The sequence below is a fragment of the Hemitrygon akajei genome, unplaced genomic scaffold (assembly GCF_048418815.1).
Source record: "Hemitrygon akajei unplaced genomic scaffold, sHemAka1.3 Scf000056, whole genome shotgun sequence".
Lineage (NCBI taxonomy): Eukaryota > Metazoa > Chordata > Chondrichthyes > Myliobatiformes > Dasyatidae > Hemitrygon > Hemitrygon akajei.
Window position 1 is genome coordinate 3,195,371 of NW_027331942.1, and position 10,270 is coordinate 3,205,640.

At 45.4% G+C, this 10,270-nt stretch overlaps 1 non-coding gene across 1 annotated transcript; it reads left to right on the forward strand.

Moving 5' to 3' along the window:
* Positions 1-9,866: 9,866 nt before the first annotated feature.
* trnar-ucg (transfer RNA arginine (anticodon UCG)) lies at positions 9,867-9,955 on the forward strand. Its single transcript is given in 2 exon segments — positions 9,867-9,903; positions 9,920-9,955. It is a non-coding gene; the product is annotated as a tRNA-Arg (tRNA).
* The last annotated feature ends 315 nt before the right edge of the window (positions 9,956-10,270 follow it).

Genomic DNA, 10,270 nt, shown 5'->3' on the forward strand with positions numbered 1-10,270 from the left:
AAACGTCACTGCACACTTTAAGAAGTGAAGGAGGCAGAAGAAATAAACTTTTATGACTGCTGGTCTGATCTCAGTGGCCAGGAAGATATTCGAGTGTAATAACGGTGAGTTTTTTTGGGTACTGTAATTGGGAACACATGATGAAGTAGGCCAAAGCCAGCAGGAATGCTTTCGAGGAAATCTTGTCTGACAAATCTCTTGGAAATTCTTCAGGAAATAACAGTCGGGATAGATAAAGCAGAGGCGGAGGATGTTGTTTGTTTCGATTTTCAGATGACGTTTAACAAGGTGCCCCATGCAAGGCTCATTGAGATAGTAAAGAGGCATGGAATCCAAGGGGACATTGCTTTGTGCATCCAGAACTGGCTTGCCCACAGAAGAAAAAGCGTGGTTATAGACAGGTCATATTCTGCATGGAGTTCGTTGAACAGTGGTGTGCCTTCGGGATCTGTTCTGGGACTCCTGCTTTTCGTGATATTTATAAATGAAATGAATGAGGAACTGGAGGAATGGGTTAGTAAATTTTCTAATGGCACAAAGGTTGTAGGCTGTTGTCGATAATATGGAGGTTTGTGAGATGTTACAGCGATATATTGATAGGAAGAAGACTGGGCTGAGAGCTGGCAGATGGCGTTCAACCCAAATAAGTGTGAGGTGGTTCATTTTGTTAGGTCAAATATGATGGCAGAATGAAGGATTAATGGTAAGACTCTTGGCAGTGTGGAGGATCAGAGGTATCTTCGGGTCCGAGTCCATTGGACACTCAAAGCTGCTACGCAGGTTGACTCTGTGGTTAAGGAGGCGTACGGTGCTTTGGACTTCCGTGGGAATGAGTTTCGGAGCCGAGAGGTAATGCTGCAGCTATTTTGGACCCTGATCAGACCCCACTTGGAGTAGTTTGCTAAATTCTGATCACCTCTCTGGAGGAAGGATATGAAAACCACAGAAAGTGTGCAGAGAGTATAAGCAAGGATGCTCCCTGTAGCGGGGAGCATGCCTTATGAGAATACGTTGAGTGAAGTCGGCCTTTTGAGTGACGGAGGATGAGAGGACACCTGATAGAGGTGTACAGGATGATGAGAGGCATTGATCCGAGGGGATATCAGGAGTAAGTTTCTTTTTTAGGCAGAAAATAGTGAGTGCGTGGAATGGGCTGCCAGCGTCGGTGGTTGAAGCGGAAACGATAGGATCTTTTAAGAGTCACCTGGATAGGTACATGGAGCTTAGAAAATTCGAGGGCTAAGGGTAAGCCTAGGTAGTTCTAGGGTATGGACATGTTCGATACAGCTTTGTGGGCCGAAGGGCCAGTATTGTGTTGCAGGTTTTTCTATGTTTCTAAGGTGCTGCAGGTGAGGCTGCTTAACAAGATCCCAGTCCATGGAATTACCGGAAAGATACTTGTATGGATCGAAGATTGTCTGACTAACAAGGGAGAAAGAGTCAGAATAATGTGGGCAATTCTGTTTTGCTGTCGGTAACTAATGGTGCTCCATAGCGGTGGGTATTGATACCGCATCTTTTCATTTTAAATCTGAATGATATGGATGAAGGAATTGATACCTTGGTGAAGAGCTTTGCAGTTGATACAAAGATAGGTATGGGAAAGGTACTTTAGAGCAAAGCGGAAGTCTGCAGACGGACTTCGATAGATTTGGAGAACAGGCAACGAAGTAGCAGATGAAATGCAGTGTATTAAAGTGTACGGTCAAGTACAAATGGAAGAACGAATAAGGGTGTAGAAAAAAAATAAATGGGAGAAAATTCAAAAAAACAGAGGCGTGTAGGTATTTGGGAGTCCTTGAGCAGAATTCCTATAGGTTTGCTTGCAGATTGAGTTGATTAAGGATGACAACTGTAATGTTAGCAGATAAGAGCAAGGATGTGATACTGTCGCTTTATAACGCGCTGATCAGATCTCTCTTGGTGTATTGTTAGCAGTTTCCGACCTCTTATCGGACAAAAAGTTGTGCTCGTACTGGAGTGGTTACGGAGAAGGCTCATGAGAGTGATTCCAGGAATGAAAGGGTTAACGTATGAGAGGCGTTAGATGGCTTTGACCCTGTACTCGCTAGTCTGGAACAAAGAGAGGGATCTCATTGAAACATATTAAATATTGAAAGGCCTCGACAGAGTGGCTGTGAAGAAGTTTCACCCTACACTCTGTGAGTCTGGGACCAGAGGCCATGGGCTCAATACACAGGTCATCCACTGAGCGCAGAGATGAGGAGGAATTTCTGTAGTCAGGGAGTGGGAAGTCTTTGGAATTCATTGCCACGGACGGAGTAGAGGCCAAGTCATTGAGTGTATTTTAAATGGATGTTCAAAGATTATGTGGAGAAGGCAGGAGAATGGGGTAGAGAGGGATAATCAATTGGATACAAGGGAATGTGTGAGCAGCCTGTGTCTCTTATCTCATGGTCTATGGTCTGAAGAAGAAGCTATTGAGGTAGCATTAGGGTTCGATTATTGTTAGGGTATCCACGCCGGGATTACTGTATTCAGTTTTGGTCGTTCTGCTTTCGGAGTGAGGCCGTCAAGCTGGAATGAGTGCAGAGATTTACGAGATTAGTGCCGTTACTGGAAGGACTGAGTCCTGGAGAAATGGGGAATGTGTGCTATCCTTTTCCCCACTTTTGTGAAAACAACAACCAGACGGCACTGGTTTAAGGTCAGAGAGGATTGAGTTAATAGGGACCCCAGGGGAAAATTATTAATCCACTCCCCCTTCCGGTTCATTGTTTAACTAACACTGTGAGTGCACTCTCAGATTGGAGGAGCAACACCTCATATTACATCCGGGTAGTTTACAACCATATGGCATGAACATCGATATCTTTAACCTTATCTCCACCTTTTCTTTTCTTCAACCCACACGCCCGTCTCCTCGATTCTGTCTCCCACTTCTGTCTTCTCCACTGCTGATCGTCACCCTCTGGTTCCTCTTTTACTTCCATTTTTTACCCATTGTCCGGTCTCCTATCCTATCAGATTCCTTCTTTTCAGAGCAAACACAAGGAAATCTGCAGATACTGGAAATTCAAACAGCAACACACACAAAATGCTAGTGGAACACAGCAGGCCTGACGATGGGTTTCGGCCCGAAACGTCAACAGTGCTTCTCCCTATTGATGCTGCCTGGCCTGCTGTGTTCCACCAGTATTTTGTGTGTGTTGTTCCGTCTTTTCAGTCCTTGTCATTACCCACCTACCACCTCACAGCGTCTCACTTCATCTCCCACCTCCCCCACCCACTCACCTTCACTCTTATCTGGCTTCACCGATCATCTACCAGCTTGGACTCTTTCCACACCCCGCACCATCTTATTCCGGCTTCTCCCCACTTCCACTCCCGATGAAGGGTCTCGGCAGGAAATCTCTGTTTTGCTTTATCCCCTCTATAGAAGCTACCTGACCATCTGACTTCCTGCAACGTTTTGTGTATGTTACTCTGCATCTCCAACATCTGCAGAATCTCATCGGGACAGAGTGCAGAATGCAGAGACTACATCGGGTGACATTGATGTCGAGGAGGCCACACCTGGAAAACTCGAAACAGCAGAAGACCCCAACAGGCACGATGTTGAAAAGTTGCCTCATATGTTTGGGACCTGCCTTGTGGTGAGGAGAGTGGTTTGGGGCAGGTCTGGCACTTCATTCAGTTGCATTTGGCTTCCAGCCCCCTACACCCCTCCTTATCGCTGTAAACCTCTACCTTTTGTGGACAACACTTATCCTGTGCCCGAGCACCAATTGCAACCTGGGTGTTTCGCTTTGGTGTACCGGCCCACATTACCTCCGACAGAGGCGCCCAGTTCACCTCCAGCCTGTGGTCAGCTATGGCCAGCCGTTTGGGCACATAGCTGCACCACACAACTGCCTACCACTCACTGTCGAACGGACTAGTGGAGCGTTTCCACCGTCACCTGAAGTCGGCTCTCATGGCCCGCCTCAAAGGGCCGAACTGGGTGGACGAGCTTCCCTGGGTCCTGCATGGAATCCGCACGGCGCCCAAAGAGGATCTGCACGCCTCGTCGGCCGACTTGGTGTATGGCGCACCCCTGGTCGTCCCAGGAGAGTTTATACCAGCCCCAAGGGGGCAAGAGGAAGAACCAGCAGCAGTCCTGGACAGGCTACGTGAGAGGCTCGGTAACCTGGCCCCCATACCCACTTCACAGCATGGGCAGAACCCGAACTGCCTACCCAACGACCTGCAGAACTGTGTGTTTGTACGACGGGGCGGACACCGGACACCGCTACAACGGCCCTACGAGGGGCTGTTACGGTGATCAGAAACAACGGGTCTACGTTCGTGCTGGACGTTGGGGGGAGAGAGGAGGTTTTCACAGTGGACCGACTCAAACCGGCTCAAGTGTACTTGGCGCAGCCGGTCGAGATTCAGGCACCGCGGCGCAGAGGCAGACCTCCCAGACTGAGAACACTGGGGGGTGTATCGCCGATTCTGGGGGGTGGCGTTATGTGGCGACCCACTTACCAGCGCACACGAACCGGCTCACAAAGTGGCGCGCCGGCATTGAGGCCGGACCCAAAAAGGGCGCCAGGCCTTCTTCACCAGCAAGGGGAGAAGCCCGCGCGCGGGACAGGTCCCTGAATATGTGCAAGGGCAGGGCGAGAACATGAAGGCTTCAAAGCAAGGCCGAGAAGTTTGAATGAATTACTTTTGCAACTGCAACTCACCGACTGCGTGTCGTTAATTCAGCGCTGTGTGTAGCACACCGCTACAATTTGTCATTTTGAAGCTCTAAAAGATGGAAATAAAAAAATAAAAAGTAATCTTGCTTAAAATATTAAAGAAACGTGTCACCTTTAACTTTTTGTCTTTTGGATATCAGGTCATCTTTTATTGGCTTATCTGTTCACAGTGACAGAAATTTTGTCTAGGGGTGCCCAAACCTTTGCGTGCCACGGTATTTTGGTTATTTTTGTGCTGAAGTGTATTCCTGCCACAGTTTCTTCCTTTCACATTTTCCCCGACAAGTCATTCTCCGAAATCACATGCAGTGTGAAGCATCAGTGAATGATTCTCCGATTCGCGCGTCTCCATCCATTTCACCATTTCAAAATACATACATTTTAATATTTTAAACATGTGAACTTCCGCACATGATGTAATCCAAAGCAACTCACTAAACGCTGGAGCAACTCAGCAGGTCAGGCGGCATCTGTGGACATGAATAAACAGGTATGCAACTAAACTGCTGTGTCAGTCTCTTCTATCAGATTTAACCGGAGAAATTCAACACATTTCGCTATGGTACTCTAGTCAGACCAATATTATATGCTATTGCATCATGATTTTTTCCAGTCAGCGAAGGCAGGTATTCGGAATGTATTGAACACGACGTTATCAATCTGCCTGACTGCCTCCAATGATGTTTGAACTTCAATTTCCTTGTTTTTGTCTACATCAGCCCTCTAGAGAGCCTGATCACTCATTATGAATATCCCAGTCCTACTCATCCATGGAAGGTAATCGCCACATACCTCAAAACTGACCCTCGTCTTCCCTTCAATGGTCGTCTGGCAAACTGATCAATTTCTTTCTAGAACTGACGACGGAATCACTTGCTACTACATAGTCCTGTCAAAACCACGGATTCGGCAGTGCAGTTAGGACAATTGCGATTGCGAATTTGCACGTGTCAGCTAAATATTACTTGTTCGTCATTGTATTTAACATCATACTTGCCATCGTAGTACCTGTCCAGACTTGGACAGAGCATAGCAACGTTTCGCTGCCATTTTGCATTGGCCTTCCCTGAGATATTGGACTTACAAATCAACTCCTTTTGAGAGCTTCAGTTAACGGCTCTCTTTGGCCCAGCGTTTATTGTTTATTTTCCCTTTAAACGCCAACTCACATTTTTTTCTATATTTTTAGATGGTGGTTAAACGTACTGCTCCCGTAGGTTGCATAATGATTCCTAATGGGTTTTTTTTGTAGTTTTTTTTTCTCAGTCAGATGAGGTTTTTTCCCCTTCTTTTTTCTATATAGATATATATTTCATTTTTATAAATTATGATTAGTTTTTTTCTTCAGCTCTATTAATTGTATACATATTAATTTGTTGATATTTTGTATTATTCTATAGTTGTGGAAGATTATGTATGAATAAAAAGACTCTAAAAATGAAAATATTTTCTCTTTAACGCTGTTCATATTAAAGTCTGTGGAATATCGACCAGCTTCAGTGTCTCTCACTCCGCACTTGGGCGATATTTGAACGTGGTAACAAGTCTCTCTAGACACAGTGAACGGTTTCTCTTACGTGCAATCCAGTTCAGACAATTTAATGCACAACTACATCAAGATTGATAATTTACTGATCGAAACCGGCTTCAAAGATTACCGGGAGAAGGCCAGGGAATTGGGGTTGCGGAGGGGTAAAAAGGATCAGTCATGATGGAATGGCGGAGCAGGATTGATGGGCCAAGTAGCCTAATTCTGCCCCTACATTTTGTGGTCTTATCGTTACTCATCCTGCCAGAGAGCTTCCACTGCAGAAAAGGCGGTCATGGGCCGACATATCGGATCGGGAATAGAGACAGGAATTGAGGAAGTTAGTCACTGGGAAATTGTGCTTTATTTTGTGGCTGGAGCTCAGGTGATCGACGAACCCTCAATTCTTCTGAAGAAGAGACGCGACCAGAAATATCGACTGCTTATTCATGCCCAGTTGCTGACCTGTTGAGGCCTTCCAGCATTTTGTGTAGGCTGCAATTAATGTAATTAACGGGTTCAATACGTTCAGTGCCTTTGTAAGTCTGGATGCTATATTAGTTTAAAACTCTTCACTATATTAACTTACAAATATCATATTATTTTTATTGCAGGATCTATAACTGAGATAATTTCCAGCGTGAAACTGAGCTTCCCAATAGCAGGAGGTCATTGATCTATGATGGAAAATTCCGTGGAGCTTAGGAATGGACAAGATCAAAGATAGTAATCATGAAACCGAGAGGTGAGACTGAGAGTGTTTCGCAACAACATTCACTGAATTCTCGCATCGTCATTTCTTCGCCTTTGAGATTTTGCAATTTCGTGTCAAGCTATCCATACGTGATTACAACTGGAATTTTACTTGAATTACATCATGTTTATTTTTACCCCAGCTGTTGGAAGACACGTCAGTCTTGTGTAGTATTTAATATTCAGCGTGCTGGATCGGGTATAAACGAATGACCGTGGAGATTCATCAGCTCAGTGTTTCTTCAGAGAGATCGTGGGCAGCTGGAAGACAGACTGAATCTCACACAGAATACGTGAAACATTTTACCGTGTGAGAAAGATATATTACATACTCATTGCCGTTATTGGTGTTCCTGGTAAGAACACAGGTGAACCAACATTTGCAGTTCTGTGTGAGTGGTCTTTGGACTCGTTCAGTTACCGACAGCGTTGTGATGCCGGTGTATCAGTCAGTGCGGTGCAGACTGCTGAGAAAACTCTACGCTCGGTCAGAAGTGCCCTTGCAGTTTAATCAGTTGCCTCGGCTGAAACTAAGCTCGCAATTAAAACGGATGTAGAGTGAAGATGGGGGAGATGGATTCATGTTGTGAAATCATGGCAGGCAGTTTTGACTTTTCAATGCAAAGCCGTTCTCAGAGTAAACTCGGATACTGCAGCGGGCTCGGAGCCGTTTCGGGGCTCTTGGTGTAATTCCATTTCAACAGTGTAACATATTTTAAATTCACGAAATTGCTGCAGGTTTACAGGCGATGCTGGAAGCGGATCGCCGGTGAAATTCAGACGAGAGCGGCAGACAGCACTTGTGAGTTAGTATCCAAACCATCGGGAGTTTTGAAAATTGATATAATGGGCTGTGTGCAGTTTCGTGAACCAGGGTTTGCTTCCATGCCCTGATTGAAGACGGGGTTGAGAAAACACAGAGACGCACGATGGGGATCAGACCAGATAAGTTTCATGCGATACTCCGCTCTGGAACAATGAGCATCAATGTATTTAGAATAATGCTGCAGTGGCTTACAGTAATCCCGGGGGGGTGGGGGGGGGGGGAACAACAACAACAACAAATGTTTTGAAGGACCTATATTATTCTCCCTTGGAAATCGGATGTTTTGAGCACTAAAGTCCAGAATACCCGAAACATTCGGCGGGTCAGGCAAAATCTTAAAAAGCGAAATTTAAAAATTTCTGATCGGTTACCTTAACAAAGTGTGAAGGAACAGCGGCCAAGCGCAGTTGCAGAATTTAAAACAAGGGAGCCAAGCGAAGCTCCTGGACGAAATAGGCAAACGGAAGTTGAGGAGGCGTCGAAGACAGAAGAACGGGAGAAATAAATTAAATCATGGGCTGATCGTACTCTTCCAGGCCTCCCAATCCCTTGCCTTCGATTGATTTCAACGAGGTCACCCCTAATTCTGCTGAGGTCCGGTGAATAGATACCAGTGCCAACAGACTCTCTTCATGTGACAATCCGTTCAGTTTCAGTGCTATGGGCACAGACACAGATAGGAACGTCCCTTTAGAACAGGGATGAGGAGGACATTCTGCAGCGGGAATAAAGCATCTGTGGTATTCATTGTCATGGCTCGTTGTGGAGCCCATCTTATTGGGTTTATTTAAAGCGGAGGGTGACAGGTTCTTGATTAGTAAGGTTGTCAAAGGTGACGAGAAAACGCTAGGAGAATTGCGTTGAGAGGGATAATGTATCTGTCATGATGGAATGGCGGAGAAACATCGATGAGCCGAATAGTATAATCTGTTTCTATGTCTTGTGGCATTGTGGCCAAGTTCGGTTACGAACTAATGGTGAATATTGTTTTTAATGACTCACATACCAACCTGTCTGGCGTCTCTGGGACAAAAGGCGGAGGCTCGGAAGTGATTGCTTCAAAGATGGTCTCCCAGATAAACATGGCGCGACGAAGATGGGAGTCGAACCCACGCGTGCAGCGCACAATGGATTAGCAGTCAATTGCCTTAACCGCTCAGCCACTTCTTGCTCTTGTGATTGGAGCTTCTGAATCTCTTCAGAGCAATTACAGACTCTGCTTCTGATTCACACATTTGTTTTCAGATTCTATGTCGATTTCCTTTGCTCTCTGTGATTACTAGAATTCATGGACGTGGATAGGGAAAGTGTAGAGAGATTTGTGCCAACCACAGGAAACTTGGAAATACCTAATGCAGGTACCTTCGGCTCTATGGACATGCTGTGGCAAAAGGCTTCATTCCGTGCTCCGCAACTCGGAGAACCCGTGACTGTTTTTTGTTGTACAATGAGATGAATCTATGTTGAATTAAATAAAATTTCAGTAGCTTTGTTTTCAAGTGAACAGATGTTAAGGGAATTTGCCACCTGGCTCTAGAATGACGACTTTCCATGTATTGGACAAATGCAATAACTCGATAGATACTGTATTACAGACACGCTGAAGGGCACCTCCGGCTGTGCGCAGCCGCAGATCCGAACACCCAATGCTTACACGACACAAACACAATGCTGTTCGGTTCTGGATTACCAAACCAACGGCTGAAATATCTAAAAGGAAATCGAGTTCACTCTATCAATAATGTATTAAATGTGGTGGACCATATTCAATTATTCCAGTCCTAGAATATAACGCGACCGTAAAAGACTGTGGTGTGGGCATTTTACAATTCCTTTCTGTGTGACAGAAAGAGAATATTGAATTTAAATGTACAGTCTAAAGCAGGAATGAATGGAGAGATATTAAGAACAATGATCGAATGTTCACCTGGGATAACAACACTGCATACCAGTACTTTTAGTTCGGTCAGGAAACCATTCTACACGTGGAAACTCCTGGCAGCAGTCAGCATGTTCCCCATTTTTTCCATTGGAATTTCCCACAGAATGCGGCCGTGTGGCCTAATGGATAAGGCGTCTGACTTCGGTGCTTGAATCGAAGTCATCATAAGATTGCAGGTTCGAGTCCTGTCACGGTCGTTTTGCCAAATTGGTGATTTTGGTTCCTTTCTGTCTCTCATTCTGCAACATGATTGTCTCAGTTCCGCGTGGGGATTAATCGAAGTATACCACCTCAGTGGAAAATGTAATGCCACGTCATTGTTATACGCATCACATAATATTATACGTCTAGTCTGTGAGGTATTTCTGCAAACACTTTCATAAACAATTCACTGGAGCTTCTCAGATGTTCGGGTGGAGCTGCTGCTGGGACGGTAAGTTTATTTCACATTCAGCTCTGTCTCCGAGCACACCTTTTCGGCGAGAATTCCCCACCCAGTACCGACGGTACAT